This window comes from Drosophila innubila, chromosome X (genome assembly GCF_004354385.1).
Source record: "Drosophila innubila isolate TH190305 chromosome X, UK_Dinn_1.0, whole genome shotgun sequence".
Lineage (NCBI taxonomy): Eukaryota > Metazoa > Arthropoda > Insecta > Diptera > Drosophilidae > Drosophila > Drosophila innubila.
The window spans coordinates 26157333-26175196 of NC_047626.1; the positions used below are offsets into that span (position 1 = coordinate 26157333).

The following is a 17864-nucleotide window of genomic DNA, read 5'->3' on the forward strand; positions in this document are numbered from 1 at the left end:
AAAAAAAAAAAAAAAATCTCTTCTCACCATCTGTATTCTATTGAGCCTTTATTTTATTGAAAAACATGAGTATTTCTGAAGTAGTGAGGTACAAAATAGAAAAGTTGCCTTCATTAACTTCTTTAAATAACTGCTTAATTCCTTTTTTATATCCTATGTAAAATGAAAAGAACTGAACAAAATATTTGTATCTATTTTTCAGTTATTTGAATAGCAATGAATTCTTACAAAAAATTAAGAGATAAGCAGTGAAGAGTATCTGACTTTTAGATACACTCAATGTAAATTTGAATGCTAAATCAAAAATATAGTAAAGGAATATTTTGCTAAATGTAAACAGAAATCGTTATAATTCTCTGACAAATGCACCTAGGAAAGCAGATTATAAAATATTTAGTAGAATTAAAATAGTTCAGAATTTCCTGTAATTGTTTGAAATATATTAAAAGAAGTTATTGTATTTCATTGTTTATTCCACTATGTTTTAAGTTCCTTTTATGCTGTACATAAAAGGCCTCAAATGTGCACTGTACTTAATTGCTGAACTGTTCTGTACAGCGGGGATATCACTAAAAGGCAGGGGAAGGGGGTATACATCAATGAGCAAGGCCAGCAGTAAATGCCTTATAAAGTGGCATGGCAACAGCCTGCAAAATGAGCTGCAATGCCTGTTATGAACTTTAATATTACAACCATTTATGCTCTATATGACAGACAATGAAAGCCGTGCTTTAAAATTTGTTTTCGAAGTATTTTGTGAAATGCCCTCCCCCCCTCAGTACGCCCCCAACCTGACGCTCTGTTTTCGCTAGTAATGACAATACACTAAAATATGCTTAGTGAGGGTGGAGCTGAGGGGGTAGGTGAAGGAGGCAAGTGGTTGGCTGTACTGAAATGAGCCACATTGCCTGATGCAAAAGTGCCAGTGAGATTTGTCAGTTAATATGGAGGCCGAGACTGGTCTCAGCCACACTAACCACACACACAACGCACTTATGGCAGAATAATACAACACTGACAGAGATGCAATACACACATACATGTTGACACAATGGCAGAAAATAGAACAACGAAAACAAAGCACTAAAAGCAGGGCCACAGAACATGCAACGCCAAACGAATATACCCATAAATGATTATAGCAGCCCATCTTGGACTCCATGTTTCTTCATAGCCATTGACTGCATGCTGTGGCTAGTGGCCAGTGCTCCCTCCCTTGCACCCCAACCCTGCACCCAACCACTCTGGCCCTTCTGCACGGAACTATTGCTTCTATTGAGAGTTGTCATGGAGTGATGAATTCTTTGGGGGCATTTGGTTTCCTCATATGAGGTTAAAGTGCAAAATTAATTGAACTGTAACTGCATAGCATACACACACACACAGTGGAAAATAAATATTTTCACACACCATCCAAAAAATCCACATTGCACACACGCTTGAAGGCCATCAAGCTTTAATGAAAATGGCGACTGCGGGATCCAAAAGTAATTGCTATTCCAACGCGCCAAAAAAATGTATTTTTGTTCATCAGCGAAGGGAACATCACAAAGCGAAATAACAGGAGTATATATGAACATATATTTGAATAGGTGCTTGTTCTAAGTATTAACCAAGGGTACTTCTGGCGCGAGCCTAAAACGGTTTGCTGTATACCCAGTAATCAGACACTGAGAAAAGCAAATTTTGGGCATATTTAGAATTGATGTATGGAAGCTATTTTCAACGAAATTTGAAGGAGCTACAGAATGGAAAGCCATTTATACACTATAAATTAGGGAAGTTCTGTGAAAGGTAAAATTGGGTATTAACGATTGTATCAATTAAATATTGGTAAAATCAATTAATGAAACTGGTACAGATAATTATTTAGTGTTTACTTTTGTTATCAAGAAGACATACATTATGTGTATAATATACAGGGTATCGATACAAGAGTATACTAACTTGTTGGTTGTTTTCAGTTTTAATTAAAAAAGAACCTGCCCGTGGAATTGGGCTACCAAGGTTGAAGTAACTCATATTCCGCGGCATCCACGTGTGCGGTGTTTAGATTTTGATATTTATGTGGCGCCTCTCGCCCGTTCAGCCCATTACCGAGTCCGAACTGATGTTGAAAGTCCGGCGGAAAGTCGGTTGCAGAATTTACAGTGCGTTTGTCGTTATCGTTGGCAATTATGTAAATCGAAAGATGGCAACACGGAGATATCTGAAAATTCTATGCATTTACAATTTTCTAATCAATGAAATTTTAATTTATGTGCTCGCGCTGCTTTTTCCCGACAGTTTTCGCCTGATTTTCGCACCTGTTTTTGCAGCGTTTCGTGAATGTGAATAATTTGTAAATACTGTATATACATACCACGTGCATCGAAACAAGCAATATGAAATTGTGACATGCTATTAAATTTGTCTGCAAATTATGAACAGAAGCACGATGTCTGCCTATTGATTATCAACTGATGTTTCAATTAATGAATCTTTAAATGAAATGGTAAGCCAGCGCATCCTCGCTGAATGAATGAATGAATGTCACTGAAATGACTCTTTATGAATGCATTTGCATTCGTTTTAATGCAATCAAAGCTGGTGACACCTTTCCGGCCTTCCGTCTCCGTCTCCTGTCTCCCGTCTCATGTTTCAGAATGTAATTAAGTTTGTCCATTGACAGCGTGTTTTTTTGCCCCTGCTGTGCAAGTTACATTTTATAATTCCAAAACTCCAGCAACATTTCACAATTCCACATAATTTGCATGTTCTTCCGCCTAGCAGTTGCAGCACGTTTTAATTTTTTAATTAAATTAATGATTTATTGACGATTCCAAATATTGGCATATGGAAATATAGTTGAAAAACACAAAAGCACAACAGCCGCCAATATGTTACATTTACCTTTTATAAAATTAATTACCTCAGCAGCAACAGTGGCAGCTATGGATGAGCATACTTGCAACACATATGGCTTATGTGTGAGTGCATGTTTGCTAATAAAGTTAATAACCCTGTACCTAACAAAGAAAAGAGTTTGCCTAATGCGATATGGTATCTGATGTTGATCAAATTGAGACAGTAAAATAAGAAAGTAATGATCGAGTGTGTTTCTACAAATAAATAAATGAGCAAATTGTTTAAATTTTAGTAAATATATTCTCAGAAATTGAAGTTGTCAGTCCCTCTTTAAAGTAATTCCTCCATATCGAATGCTTTCCAATTTGACTTTGGAAAAGATTTTCAAATCATATTAGAGAAAACGGAGGTATTTCCCAGTCGAGCAATCTCATTCATAAATCAGCTACTTACGCTTTGTGCATATATCACAAAACAAAAAAAAAGTTTCTTCATGAGCGTAATTAGAAGGCTTTACTGAAGTGAATGGCTGCCGGCAGTGTGCTTAAAATGCTCTTTTGGCATTAAATTTATGAGAACCGCACATGTCTGTTTCTGTCGCACCCAAAGGCAACAACAATAGCAACAATTAAAACAGCAAGACAGCAGCCAACAAAAAGCAAAGGCGCAAAAGCAGACGCTAGAAAGTTCGAAGATTGTGTGGGCCTCTTAGGAAACAGCTGCGTCATTAAAGATTTCAAAATTGTTGCATGCTGCTACTTTTGGCACTAGCCACAATGTTCAAGTTCGCACACTCTGCGTATGAGCGATGCTACAATGGCAGGTAAGAAAGCACTCATATACGCGTGTCGTCCACGCGCTGCATAGTCTAAAGTTTGACCTATAACCTTGAGGAAGCGTTTCTGCAAGGGTAATTTTGAAGTCTTAGCTTTATTTATTTATTGCCTTAGCTAAATCTTTGGTGCCCATCTTAACTCTGGCTGAGACTGTTGCAAATTGAAAACTTTCTTAGAATTGTGTTGATTGTAGCGGATAATTATATAATTTTAATTAGGAAGCTAAGATGTATGCAATTTCTTTTGAGAGCATATATTCAAGTCCCATTAAGGTATCGTCAGTTTCTCTTAGTTTTTCAAAATTTAAGGACCTTCCTTTGATTCAACTCAGACATCTCTTTGAACTGGCAGCATCAAACCGTTAACATACTAAAAAATCTGTAGTTTCATGCTATAGTTGATTTCTCTAGAACCTTCCATGCCTTGTGCCTATTGGTGTCTAGTTTGGTTCGCACTTCGAAAATAATTAATTTGATTTCAGCTTTAGAGATGCGGCAAGCGTATTTGACTCAATAAGCTCTGCCAAACTCATCGAAATAATTGTAATGCACCGCAATTGCAACTGAATTCTGCAATCGACAAGGCCCTCATTACAGTTACCAATGCCGTTGGCCGGCTTAAAACACTTAAAGCCATGGCAGCTCAGCAGATAATGAAATGCAATTAGAGAACTTACAGAGCCCAAACTTAAAAAAAAAAAAACAGGCGAAGTCAATGTTGATAGCAATGACGAAATCGACGAAGGGAAATGGGAAATTATGGGGAAACTGTGTTTGTAGAAATGTAACAATAACAGCAATTTACACCATTTCCTTTGGCATTTCTTCTTCTTTTTTTTTAATTCGCATTCCGCTCAAGGACTTTGGCCTGGACATCAACTGAACCTGAATAATAAAGCATAGAGACTGTAATTAAAGTTTACCGAAGCCTGCAAAGTGCCAAGCTGTTGGCTCTTGGTCTTGGGATTGGGAAATCAGAATGATTGTGGCTTTTCTCTGGCTTTCGCTCAACTGCAGCAGTGGCATCACAAAGCCTCTGGAGTGAATCAATCCCAGCATCACGAGGCCGACGACGTGCAGGAAAATAGAATTCAATTAACGCTTAAATTAAACTGCCACCTGGTTTTGATGAGGTTTTAATCTGAGTCAGCATTGAGCAGACATAAGAGAAAATTGCGCTCAATCTGCTCAGCTGCTGTTGATTAACAAGGCGCTATATTGTCACCGGCTTGCCACTTGCCCATTTACTTAAAGCCCAACTTATAGCTGCCAACAACCGTTTTTTTCATTATTTATGTAAACGACAGTTTAATAGTTGACTGTTATTGACGTGCATTTAAAAAATATAAGTATGGGCTACAGTCGGGCACGCCTCGACAGTAGGATACCCTGTGCCCAGGAACTCTGTACTAAAAGGTTGATTTTCGACTGATTGTTCCTATGGCAGCTATATGATATAGAAAACCGATCTGTACCAAATTTGTTCACGATAAATAACACCAAATTAAATGCATATTCTCAAAACAAATAACTTTTTCATACTCAAACTTTTCGACTGCGCTTCTATGGCAGCTATATGATATAGTGGTCCGATTTGAACCAAATTTTGTCAGGATGTATAATATCAGTCCAGATGTACATTGTGTCAGATTGGTCGAGATATCTCAAAAAAACCAAGAAGATTTTCATACTAAAGCTTTATTTTCATTCCATCGTTCCATATCCGATAAAAAAAAAAAGCTTGATCTGCGTACGGTATTCAGTTTTTCATACTAACTGTTTCTTTTTATATGCGATTGTTCCCATGTCAGCAATACGATATGGTGAGCTTTCACCTTGAATTTGCAACATTTCAGTTCGAATTTAGAAAAGTTTGTATCAGATATGTTGTGTGAAAATTTCAGATCCACAGATCTTACCGTTTGGGCTGAATATATATTTTGAAGATTGAAGCAGGTGTCTGACAGCCGAGCATAATTATTTGTTTAATCCACACCAGAGCAACTGTTGTTGGCCGTGACTTTAACAACCACGAAGTTGAGAAAAATAATATCAAGTTAAGACTTGATATTGAATACTGATAGATGAATGCATCTTCCTCTGGGGATCTACCAATATCAATACATGGTCCTCAAAGGGGCAGCGTTGCATCCACATCGAACTTAGTTTGCAATGCATATTAATGCAACTGCATTGCATTCATGAATGGGACACTGAAACAACAAAGAGTCATTCAAGCGTTCAGAAATGAATATATTCACTTGAGTCAAGTCAAACTGCAGAGTAAAGCAGCAGGAGTTCATAGAAAGAGAAAGAGACCGAGAAAATGCATAAACAGTGAAGAGAGAGAGTTAGAGTTAGAGAGAGAGAGAGAGAGAGTCAATTACATAGAAGAGGAGCGCATTTTATTTATTTTTTATGCACTTTATCAGCTTGAGACCATTGAATGTCCCGAAGAGTTGCATCTGTTGGTTCTGGTCATTTGTTTGACGGGCTCTGCGATAAGAAACTTTGCCAAAGCAACTTGAATCTAATTTAATTAGTACAAGAAAACTGAAGGACACAAGTGCAAAGCGTAAAACTGATAAGTGCTCGAAAGCTGATTAAGTTGCGTAGAACGCGATTGCTCAAAGTAAAGTGGAAAGCGGATTTGTAAGAACATCTTTGCCACTAAATTTGGCTCTGTTTCCGGAGTATTTGCATGGTCGAAGGCAGTGGCTTAAGTAGACAAGGAGTTAAAGTGGTCATGCAGTATATTATAACAAAATACTTTATTAAATTATTTAATTTATTCATAACTGCAGCTGAAGAGTTTTCAATGGGCTTTAACAATTATTTATCCCGTAAGCACGCCACTGGTCGGTGGTGTAAGAGTGGGAAAGGCAAAGCACTTCGATTGTGTCTTGACAGGTGGGTCGGACCATAACTCATTGACAACTGACGGGGCAGTTGCAGCCACGTCGTGTTTGGTCCGCCAACAAGAGGCAAGTCTCCACCACGGCGAACAATCGTTGGGCCAAACTGTCAGCCGCATTGCAATTGTGGTTCTTGCCACAATTCGTGTCTGCCTGCAGTTTATGTTCCTTTCATCTGCTGCTGCCTCAGCTGTTGTAAGTCATTTGTGCATTTAGCATTGATGTCCCTCGTTAATCTTGGCCCAAGTCCTCTTCTTTGGACCCTTTCAATGGCATCACGTTAAAGCTGTCGATGGCATCGGCAACAACTGGCTGAATTGCTTTGGAACAGATTTTCCAATGAGCCAGCTCTGGCCTGCAACAATTTGGTAAGAATTCTATTTTTGGCAGCAACGATTTGGGCTGCTTGTGGTCTTGGCAGTTACAGTATTCATTGAATTAGCTTTGGTTAAAGCCCTTTCACCAAAGATCTTATGCCGCAGCTTCCCTTTCGCCGGCAACTTTCAAAGGCGCCCGCAATAATCGAATATATTTCCTCGGCGACACCCGATCGAATGGGCGTGAAGAAGCCCCCGACACATTGGACACTTCTCCGAGCGACACTCGAGACACAGCAAATGTCCATTCTGGCACTGCATAACCGGAGGAGTTATGGTCATTGCATACGGGACATTCGATAAGCTTCAGAATGCTCTCCACAATGATTACAAGACGCTTCAGGGTGGTGGGCATAGGAGCACAGCAGATGCTCTGAAAATTGATAGTGTTAGCATGCCAAATATCTTAGGTTAAAGTTCATCTTCTCACGTTTTCATCACAGTCGGTTTGACAGTCGCTATTCCAGCATAAGAATGTAACGCCATCTTTTTGGCCCTTAACTATTTGGGCCACATCGGCTATTCGCATGCCAAGTATATCGACGTCATTTACCTGTAAGACATAATGTATTCATTATTGTATTATTCATAAATGTATTAGCTTAAACTATAAAGAAAATTAATACAAATTGTTTTAATTGTCATATTAAAGCTAATAGCGCAGCATTAAACTGCTTACTTTAAAATTGTTTGTGCGTCAAGCAGTTGAACTGCTTGCAAGCTGTTAAGTCGTTTGACTGGCTCTGTTAAACTACAGCGCCCTGTTAACATAAAATGCCGCGCAAATTATATGAAATTTAAAAACTGCTTTATTTATTATTTTAATTATAAATTTGATTAAATAAAGGGGACTATTTTAATAAATGTCATGTGTTTGTCACCCTCGGAAAATAAATATATATTAATTAGCTCAACTAATTTTAAAATTCTAGCCTCAATGCAAAAAAAAAACAAGTACAAAAATTGTTACCTCGTCTTATAAGCAGATAGCGATGGCTTACAACGGTATCTTTGTCTGTTCAAAAAATAAATCCACCTATGTTTTGGTTTTACGATCAGAAAGTCTCCAATGATTGTGCAATAACATGTTAATTATAAAAAAGCACACGAAAATATATTCAAAATGTATAGAAAGTATTATCTTAGTTGCCTGGCTAATTTTAGTCAACAAGAGAAGTCTAATATATGCATGTAAATTACGAGTCTAGAATATAATTTGTTAGTTCTTCCTGTAATTTATCTGTCCTTATCTTAATGTTTTCTACAGTAAATTGTATATTTTATTATTTGAAGCACTAAATTTTTTTCTCAGTGTAGGCAATTAGTGGTACCAAATGATGGAGCACTCACCTGACTGAGGTTGACAAACGACAACAAAAGTATAGAAAGATAAGATCGAAAACCATATGGCGATCTAAGTCAATATACTCAACTTGTGCAATCGCACGAACTGACCTTTAAAATGCAATCGCCGCTCTTGAGGCCACATAACGAGGCAGGTGTGCCCGCTGCCACTTCAGAAACCTGGGTGGAATACATGCAATTAGCAAGACAAAGATACAATCCAAAAAAAAAAAAAGATCATACCCATGGATATGGATCCCACTTGCTGCGCGTAAGACGAAATCCATACTCTTCGATTTGTGGAGCAGCGCGTGGGTTTTTAAGAGACGCACCGATGACTTTTGATCTTGACGATTAGCGTCAGTTGTGTCATCCTCATCGCCATCTGCACCTACATTGATCTCTTGCATTGGACACGTGTGGCCCGAATCTCAGGTATTTATTACAAACTCGCGTTTGAGGAATAAAAGACGTGTTCACCGCACGCCCCCACAAGCAAACTGCCTCAGAATTTTAGCTTAAAGCGTTTTGCTCTATTCACAGTCGCTCTGCTAAGGTTAACTGACTGACTGACGCTCACAGCATCAGCAGCAGTTGCTCATTTAACATGTTTTCGTTGTATTGTTAGTTTATCTGCTTTTTTTGAGATATTTTAACGCAATTTTCACCACATACATTTGTAAGCGAATGGCTAAGAGCGGATTTGTACAATGGCTAAGGTCAAAAATAAAAGAGACAAAGACAGAAAGAGAGACAGACAGAGGTAGAGAGATATAGAGCGAGATAGATAGATAAAGAGAGAGAGCGAGAGAGGCAGCTTGCGTATGTAAATTAATCAATACATTTGTTTAAAATTTAACAGTGAGTTTCTGGCGAGTATTTGAATCGGTTGTATTTGAACAGTTGAACACATTTTTTGATATTGTTAGGAAAATAATGCAAACACGATTGTTTGCGATTTGAACACAGATACCCTGTATGAGTATTAGGGTAGTCATGGTTCTGCTAGAAAGTTGAATTTAGTTATTTAATTGATTTCTTTGAAATACTGCTAGCATCTATTTATTTAATTATAAATAGAGCAGAGTTTTAACGGCAACTGTGTCTTATCTTTGTACAGGATAAATATGTTTAATCTTGATTAATTTATCTTGAGACCATTTGCATTCTTGTTACAGGAAAATAAGATAAACTTATCATACAAATATTTTTTATCTCTTACGGTGCAAGTTTTGAAAACCTAGAGAAAGGCCAAAAATAAATACAAAAATATATTTGGACTTTTGTTGTTTATAAGCAAAAATTGAAATTTATCAACACTTTTTATACAGAATGTATTTAAAAAATGCTTGTTTTTGGAACTTATTGCCTTTAACTCTTTGGTTCAAAGTAACAAAGTTTAATTGAGTTCAAAATGCATTCAAATGCAGCAATTATGTATTTTATTTTTGCATAGAAGTAAGCTAAAAACAATATTATTCTCAAAGTGACGCCAAAGGTGACGACTAACAACAAACAAAGAGCATAAATACATAAATAGATGAACCAAGCGTGTGCCTGTTTGCACTCTTATAAATGAAAATATTATATAACAACAATTAATGGGCATATAAATATATTCATAAGTTCACAAGGCAGACAAAACATACTATACATACTTATAATACATTTAACATTGGCTTGGTTCCTTTTGCTACAATTAGCCCTGATTAAACGCGGGCTTTGATTGAGGATTTTAATAAACGTTTAATTGGATTTTCTATAATTTATTAGCCCAATTGTAAGTTGAAATTGGCCGATGGTTATGGCCGTTGCCATTGCTGTTTTTCATTACCTCTCAACTTCAAGGAGCCACAGAAGCCAAGTTGAATGTCAAAACGAACAACTACTTATGAAGCCCATAACATAAAATTTCATGTTTTCAATTAGTCTATTCAATAGATGTGAGTTGAGTTGAATGTTGAGTCGAGTTCATGGCTTGACCGCGACAACAATTGATTTTATTAATCTCGTAAAAAAATACAAATATTGGCCAAAAGGCAAATCACCAATTTCAAGTACAGCCACACGCTAATTTTAAATTTCGAAAGTTTTTAAAATACTTTATTTATGTATATAATAATTTGTATAATAATGTTATACTAGAGTAAAACATGAATAACATATGAATACTCTTTCTATGAAACAAGCAACAGCATATTTTAAGTCTTCATAGATGCGTATCCTTAGAAAACTAAGCTAGTAGCTTTAATTAATTATAGCATTAAGATATCAGATTTTATATTTTTTTGTTCATGAAATACAATTTAAAATTAAGTAACGGGTATAAAAATTGGAATAAAAATCTACACAGAGTATTCGCATAATTTCTATGGAGTGATGGATTGCAAATTAATTTGTTCTTAGCTTAAACTTTATTTTATTCATATTTAAAGAATTGTATCCAACAAATATAACTGCCTACCTATTAATTTGTCTGTCAGGTTATTATGTGTTCAGCAAGTTTAGATAGTTTGATTATTCTACTGTGAATAGTCTACCACCAAAAGCTTCAAGTGGCAGGTTCGTTCTGCTGCCGACAGATGACGCTTTACGGTTCCGCAAATCGCAGCTCAGTTTGTCAGCTGTTGGCTGTGGCAGCCGCAGTTTGCTTTCAGCCTTTGAGTCTGCGCAGGCGCCGCCTCGCAAGTTCCGTTAACGCGTCGGAAGTGGAAGTGGCTGTGGCGGCACTGGCGATCGCAGATTTAGCGTGTGCCGCGAATTAATTGATCTAAATAAATAAGCATAAAGTAAGTGTTAGCCAGTTGGCCACTGGAGACAATTTACTCGCATGTATGTGTTGAACGGTGTGTAACGATTGCAACATTTTGTGGTATTGCTGAGCCTTGAGGGCTCTGCGCCTTTAAAAGTTGTGTAATAATTATAGTTTTTTAATGGCTTAAACGACCTTGCACCTACGGCTAGCCCTAATGCTTTAATGTTGTTGCTTGGCCAAATGACGCTTAGATTAGAATGCGTTGACAGCGAGAAACTAAAGCTTTGTTGTCCAATTAACGATTCAATTGAAAAAGCTCTTTTTAAACAAGGAAGTTAATGTTTTGAGTCACACTTGATTTCTATAAATAAAAAAGTTATTTAATTATAAATACATCAAAAGTGATCGAATATATGTGTATATATGTCTGCAGAAATGCTGCTAAGAAAAGGAAGTCAAATTATATACTTCATAAAAACAGTGTACATACGTCTACACCTATGCATATATATTTATGCACAGCTCTAGTTAAATATATGTTAGTGAACAACAATAGAGTAATTAGCTGAAATAACATCAAAGTGATCCAAAATATTTTGGTAAAAAATATAAAGTAATTGTAATCTGGCAAGCCGTAGATTTAATACACTACAAGTCTGCTCTCAACTCACCGGTCCAAATGTATACAGCAATCTTTGAGAATGGTTGAGAAATCTCAAGAAATAAAAATTTACTCTAGTATAAACGAAATTCTTATTTGATAAACTTCGTAATAAAATTATATTAGCCTTTGGAAGAGTATAATTATTACTGCGTTAACCAACTGAACTAAATAAAATAAGTAGAGTTATTTGGCATTTGCCATCGCAGAAATAGTCATTATAGAGAACGATCCGGATCTAATCAAAAAGCGCACTGTACGTATAGGAGTACAAGATTGTATGTAACTGCTGTCGGCGCTGACAGCGACGTCGGCAGCGGACGCCGACGTTGACGCTGACGGTGGCGCATGCGCAACAACTTTGGACGTTTGGGGTTTCTGGGTCTCTGCCATACATTTCATTTTCTGTGTTGCTGTTGTTGTTGTCGGTTGTTTGAGTGTTTGTTGTGTTGTTGTTGTATTTGTGTAATTGTGACGCAACTCGTGTGAGGTTGTTTTTGCTTCGCCTTGTTGGCGATTGGCTGAAAACGAAAGCGGTAAAACCCGCGTTAATTTAACAGATATATTTATACACACAGTACACTGTAAGTGTGTTGCTTGTAGTTGTTGTTGTTGCTGTGTGTTGCATGGATTTCAAAAGCGCCTGCAACAGTTGTCGGTGATTAAGTATCTCGTGCTTTAGTTATTATCCACGCGCGACTATGATTAGTTCGCATTGCTTCCTCCAACTAAGACTACGACTAAGTCTAAGTTAATCGCGATTGAGAAGCTTTCAAAATATACACATTGTATACGCATAACGGTAAACTGTTGCAATGTAACTGATTATTGGAGCATTGGTTGAAAGGCATTAGCCAAGTCGAAATAGCGTGCAAGTTCTTACCTAAACTATATACATATATATAATACAGACTCGTGCCACATATTCGTCGCACTTAGTTGCAATAGTTATTTAATTATTTGTTTGAACTTTTTGTTGTTGTTTGTGCTGTTGACAGCAAAGTGGCTTTATAAACAATTTAATCGTGTGTGTGTGTGTGTGTGAGTGCGTATTTAAATTGGCTTTGTTTATTTTGAACTAAATTGTGCGAGCTTAGATAATGCAATTAAAATTGCAATTAATAAAACAATTGTAATACTATATTCACTATTCTACATGCACAATTTTGCATTTTAAGCCATGTATTATGATACTGGCTCAATTAATGTTAATACGTTATACATTATTTAGCTTTTGGCCGCGTTTACTTCACGTTTGCGACGTCACACGACGATTTCATGGCCAATGTCAGAAAGAAGTGAAGTGGTCTCTCGTTCGGTTCGTTATTTTCTAGACAAATACACACATATAAATATGTATATATATATGTATGTTTGTACTTTTATTTGTATAGTTGCTCTGCGACTTTAAAAATATGAATTATAATCAATTTGATTTTGAGAGTCGTCATGACAAGTTACAGCAAGTGGGGAGCGGTGCGAGAAGGAGAGGGGGAGGGCTGTCCAAAACACGGATGAGAATGACAACAACAACAAAAAAAAAAAACAATAACGATATAAATGAAAGTTTAGCTTTATGTTGTTGTTGTTGCTGTTGTTGTTCGCTTGGTAAAATGAGACAGCATTAGCGGATGCTGCTCAGTGCGGCCTTAGTGCGTAATTTGATGTACTTGAACTTGCGTTACCTGCACCACTCACACCACTCATTCACATGTTACACGCATTCATTGCTTGGTCTGTCGCTTATTTCAATCTCATACTCGTTGTTCCGGCTGTGGCTCAGTGTCTACCTGTGATCTTAATTGATTTAACGCGTTACTCGGCCTTTCCACATACATACGTACTATATATGCGTGAGTGAATGTTGGGGCAAAAGTTTTGCCACCACTTTGATTTATTTGCGCAAATTTTACGCTATTTTGCTGAAAATGGCAATTGTGTTATGGTGGCGGCAAACGCGGCGTATGCTTAATTGCCAAACAGTTTGCAAAGTTTCTTGGGCCTATGCTAGCAACCTGTAACTTTCAACAACCTTCTAATTAATTGAGCTTCGACACAGGTGCTGAAAGGTAACCAAAAGTAAAAGAATTGCCCACAAAAAAGGTGGCAATATCTCAGAGTCCAGGTGGCCTCTCATCTCATGACGACGACGACGACGACGACGACATCGAGTATACGCCGTGGGCTGCGTACGTGCGAGGCATGCCAAAGAGTATACGCCTCGCCCGTTGACACGCCCATTTAGCTAAACGAATAAAACAGTTCAACGCCCATTTTCAAAAGTAATACATACGCATGTGTGATGGTTGATAATTAAATACATATGCACGGACTTTTCCGCCCTCTCATTCCTCCGTGTGTGTCCTGCACATATCTCAAGTGTTGAAAATGGCCCAAATTTATGTCAGGCAGCCTTCGAGTTGGCTTCTTGAAGCTGTTGGCTGTGATTGTGTATGTGTGTCTGCTTTTGTCTGACATAAATTACATACTTGAAATGCCTGCCCTAAACGTGCGACCTTGAGCACGACAACAACAATAAGATACTACACATTTTACAAGTATTTTTCAACATGAACTCACTGCATTGTGTCTGCTTTACAGTTACGCCTTTAAGATGCTGCAGCAATGCATAATCAAGTCGCCGAACGGCGCTTTGGGATTGAATTTGAGTCGTGCACCTGGGACCCGTATCCATGGGTCATGGAGTGCAGGCGGAGTCAAATGCACAATTGGCAGGTGTTTGCATCGGTGACACCTTGCTGCAGCTAAATGGCATTGATGTCTTGCATGAGGATCAGCGAGCTGGCCAACAAACTGCGGGAACATTGGCTAACAGGCGCTGGGCATGCAACCATGATGATGTGGCGACAACAGACAAACTCTTTGGGTTCAACTGAGGACCCCAACGAGGCGGCGCACGCTGTGGTAAGTCACCATCAGTTGGCAAACGAAACCACACTCACAGCACAAACATACGAACAATTAGTTTCCAGACTTAGCTTAGCCTTAACTCTCTTAGCCCCGTTTAAATGGGTCACAGAAGAAGAGAGAGACCGTTATGCATTGTTGATTAGCTATGTTTGTTTAAAAATTTGTTGCATTGTTGCAATTGTCAAACAAGTAGAAGAAGCAAAAGAGCAGTTATTTGTTTATACAGAGTTAATACAGTTGAATCGATTTTTTATTGAATTGTTGAAAGAAATTACAATTATAGAAGAATGGAATGCTGGTAAAGATATCTTAATTTGATTAAATTTAATAAAGATAGGATGATCAACAAATTTTGATTTTCGACTTATTTTTTTAAACGAAAACTTCTAGTTATTTTCGTCTAAAATATGCGTTGAGAACAGAAATTTATAAAATAGGGAAAACATCTTAATTGTAAAATGACCGTTCATTTATAGTTTTATATATTCCTCATAAAGTTATAAAATATAATACAATACACACGTATATGTCGAATATTTCTGGTTTTAGAAATCAAGAATTATAAGTGAAACTTGTTTACAAAAGAATTTTATTCTCTGTCCATCTAAAGACTTAATATATTGACCTAAGTAAGGATATTCATATGGTTAATATTCCTGCTTCTACAAAATTTATGATTAGCTAAGCAATGCACAATTAGTTTTAAGGATTTATTGTTTTAGAAATTTTATGTGAATATTCATCAATCATCAATTATTACAAAGTAAGTTTTCGATAGTTTTTAGACTTAATGCATTGCTACACCTGAGGAATAAATGTCAATTAGTCTAATGAACACAAACATGGCTGAAATTGATGTCCTACATGTCGATGTGTTATTTATGTCTATGTTTAATATTTCACAACAATATTGGTGCTAATTTAATGTAAATGCATTTCCGGCCATTTAAGAGTGTCCTTTTGAGACAGCTGTGTAATTTTGCTGCTAGGCAACTATCAGCTTCTTCTTCTCTCTCTGAGGTGTTCATCTGTCGGTCGAATTGCTAAGTATTTTATTAAATTTGACACATAACGAGTACTGCTGTACTGCTGTACTGCATTACAAATTCAATTGACCCAAATAATGCATGGATGCAAAAACCCAAATTGTACACAAACACATGTACCCAAACATGTGCAAACTTACCTGCCTATGTCATTTCCATATAAATTCCCAATCAATAATGCTAAAGGCCTTGCTTGTTTCTGCTAGAGATGGACGCGTGTCGTGTCTTAAAACTGATTTCGTGTTGACAATACATTATTAAAATGGTGAATCTAGACTGTCAATCATACTTGTAATAGTATATATATATAAAACTATGAATATATAACTCTTTGTCCTGACTCACTGAGCATTGTACATGCCAAATTTGGACACAACATAGCGAAGATATTTTGATATAAAATCCTTAAATTAAATATCGGTTAGTTGCAATAAAATTTAAGATAATGAAGTTAGTTGATTTCGATTTGTGGGCAAATTGTGACTGGTTACAAATTTAATTGACAAGAAAATCAAAATAATTATGGCATTTCATACTGCATAGGATATTGGTAATTAGATATGGCAACTTAATTGTTGAATGAACTACCAGCTAGCTTACTTGTGATAGTAATCACAAATGCATTAATGTAGAATTTATTGCATATTAAAGATAAAATGGTTCAATTGATGACTTAACCTGCTTAGTTGTCAATTGATATTTATAGCAATCATAACATAAAACCTAATGTATATATTTTACTATTGTGGTTTAGAAAAGGAGTTAGAAATTTAATTTTGAAACTTACTAAATTCTTTGTTTATTTCTCTTTGCAGCATGGCATTAATCAACAGTCGCTGCAAAAGTTTGCAACCTGCCTGCAACATATTGCCCAATTCATCAGAGTGTCCTGTTTGTTGTGATGTAAGCAAACGAGTCTAAGTATTTCGTATTCTCTTATATATTTTCTTTTATAGCCGGAGGCAAGAAACAAGCGGTAAGTGGATGTTGATGCTGAGTTGTATCGATGAGGTTGTCGGCTGTTTGGCGTGCAACGCAGCTTGCTTGTTGTAGTAGTTGCCTGTTGCCTGTTGCCGGTTGCCGGCATTAGTTTTATTCCGGTCATTATTCAACTCAACCAAACTGAACTATGGTCTGACAAAACCGAAGTTGGCTTGTTTGCCTTTTTGGTCGGCATATGCCTGCCAACTGCCAACTGCCACCACTCGTCCTCCATTCTTGCCGCCGTCCCATGCTACTCTTCCGGCTTGACGTTGATTTTGCTGCGCAAGTTTGTTGCTAATCACGACCGTGTATAAAGTTGAAACGTTGAGCTGCACTAGTGATTGCGCGCCCACGCCCATGCTCTAAATATGCTCCACCTCCAACAATGCTCCGGGTATAAGTCTATATGCGTCTATACATATGTTCGTATGTATGTCGTCGTTGTTTACAATGTTATTCACAGCTTGACGATGTCGACCATGTACCATGTAACTGCCGGTGTTATTGTTTTGTTGTTAGTTAATCACCCGTTAGCTTTGTTGCTCGCAATGACACAAAACCTACATTTATTAGCATGCATGTAAGTTATTTTACATACCCTGTAACTATAAAAATCATTTTTATGCTGTCTAAATTGATATTGTAGGTAGATAGATCTGCTGATATACGTTTTCGTCGTTAAACAGAAAATATTGAAGTACAGACAATCCAAAGCATCCTAAGCTCATTTCTAAAGCTGAGTACAAAAAATCCCATTCAAGTTCTGAAATCTTAAAATTAGGTATCTGGGTTACTTAAATAAATGCTTGTTAAATCTAGTATAAAAGATCGTAGAATACAAGTTATAAAAAAAAAGATCTTAAACTTCTCCTGAAATTATATTGTTTGTAGTACAAAGTATGTAAAGATCGTAGAATATTAGTTATAGTAACAAAGATTTTAAACCAATCCTTGAAATTGTTTGTATACAAAGCATTTAGTTTAATTTAATTTTAAGACATACACTAATAATAATATCAAGCAAAAAATAAACAAAATTTAATACCATTCTTATAATGTACTCAGTTGGTTAGCAATCTTTCTGCTTTATTTCAAAGTTTTGTTAGTGGTACTATAGCAGGGTACTTTTAAGTTCACATCCATTTGACTTGTTAACATTTGATTTGAGG

The 17864-nt window shown here is 36.8% G+C and overlaps 1 protein-coding gene and 1 pseudogene across 3 annotated transcripts in view; both read right to left on the minus strand.

Annotated features, from left to right (window-relative positions):
- LOC117793854 (glutamate receptor-interacting protein 1) overlaps nucleotides 1-17864 on the minus strand; it is a 53725-nt gene that overhangs the window by 11545 nt on the left and 24316 nt on the right. The gene's annotated exons all lie outside the window — the stretch shown is intronic.
- On the minus strand, nucleotides 6878-8728 carry LOC117784227 (annotated as a pseudogene).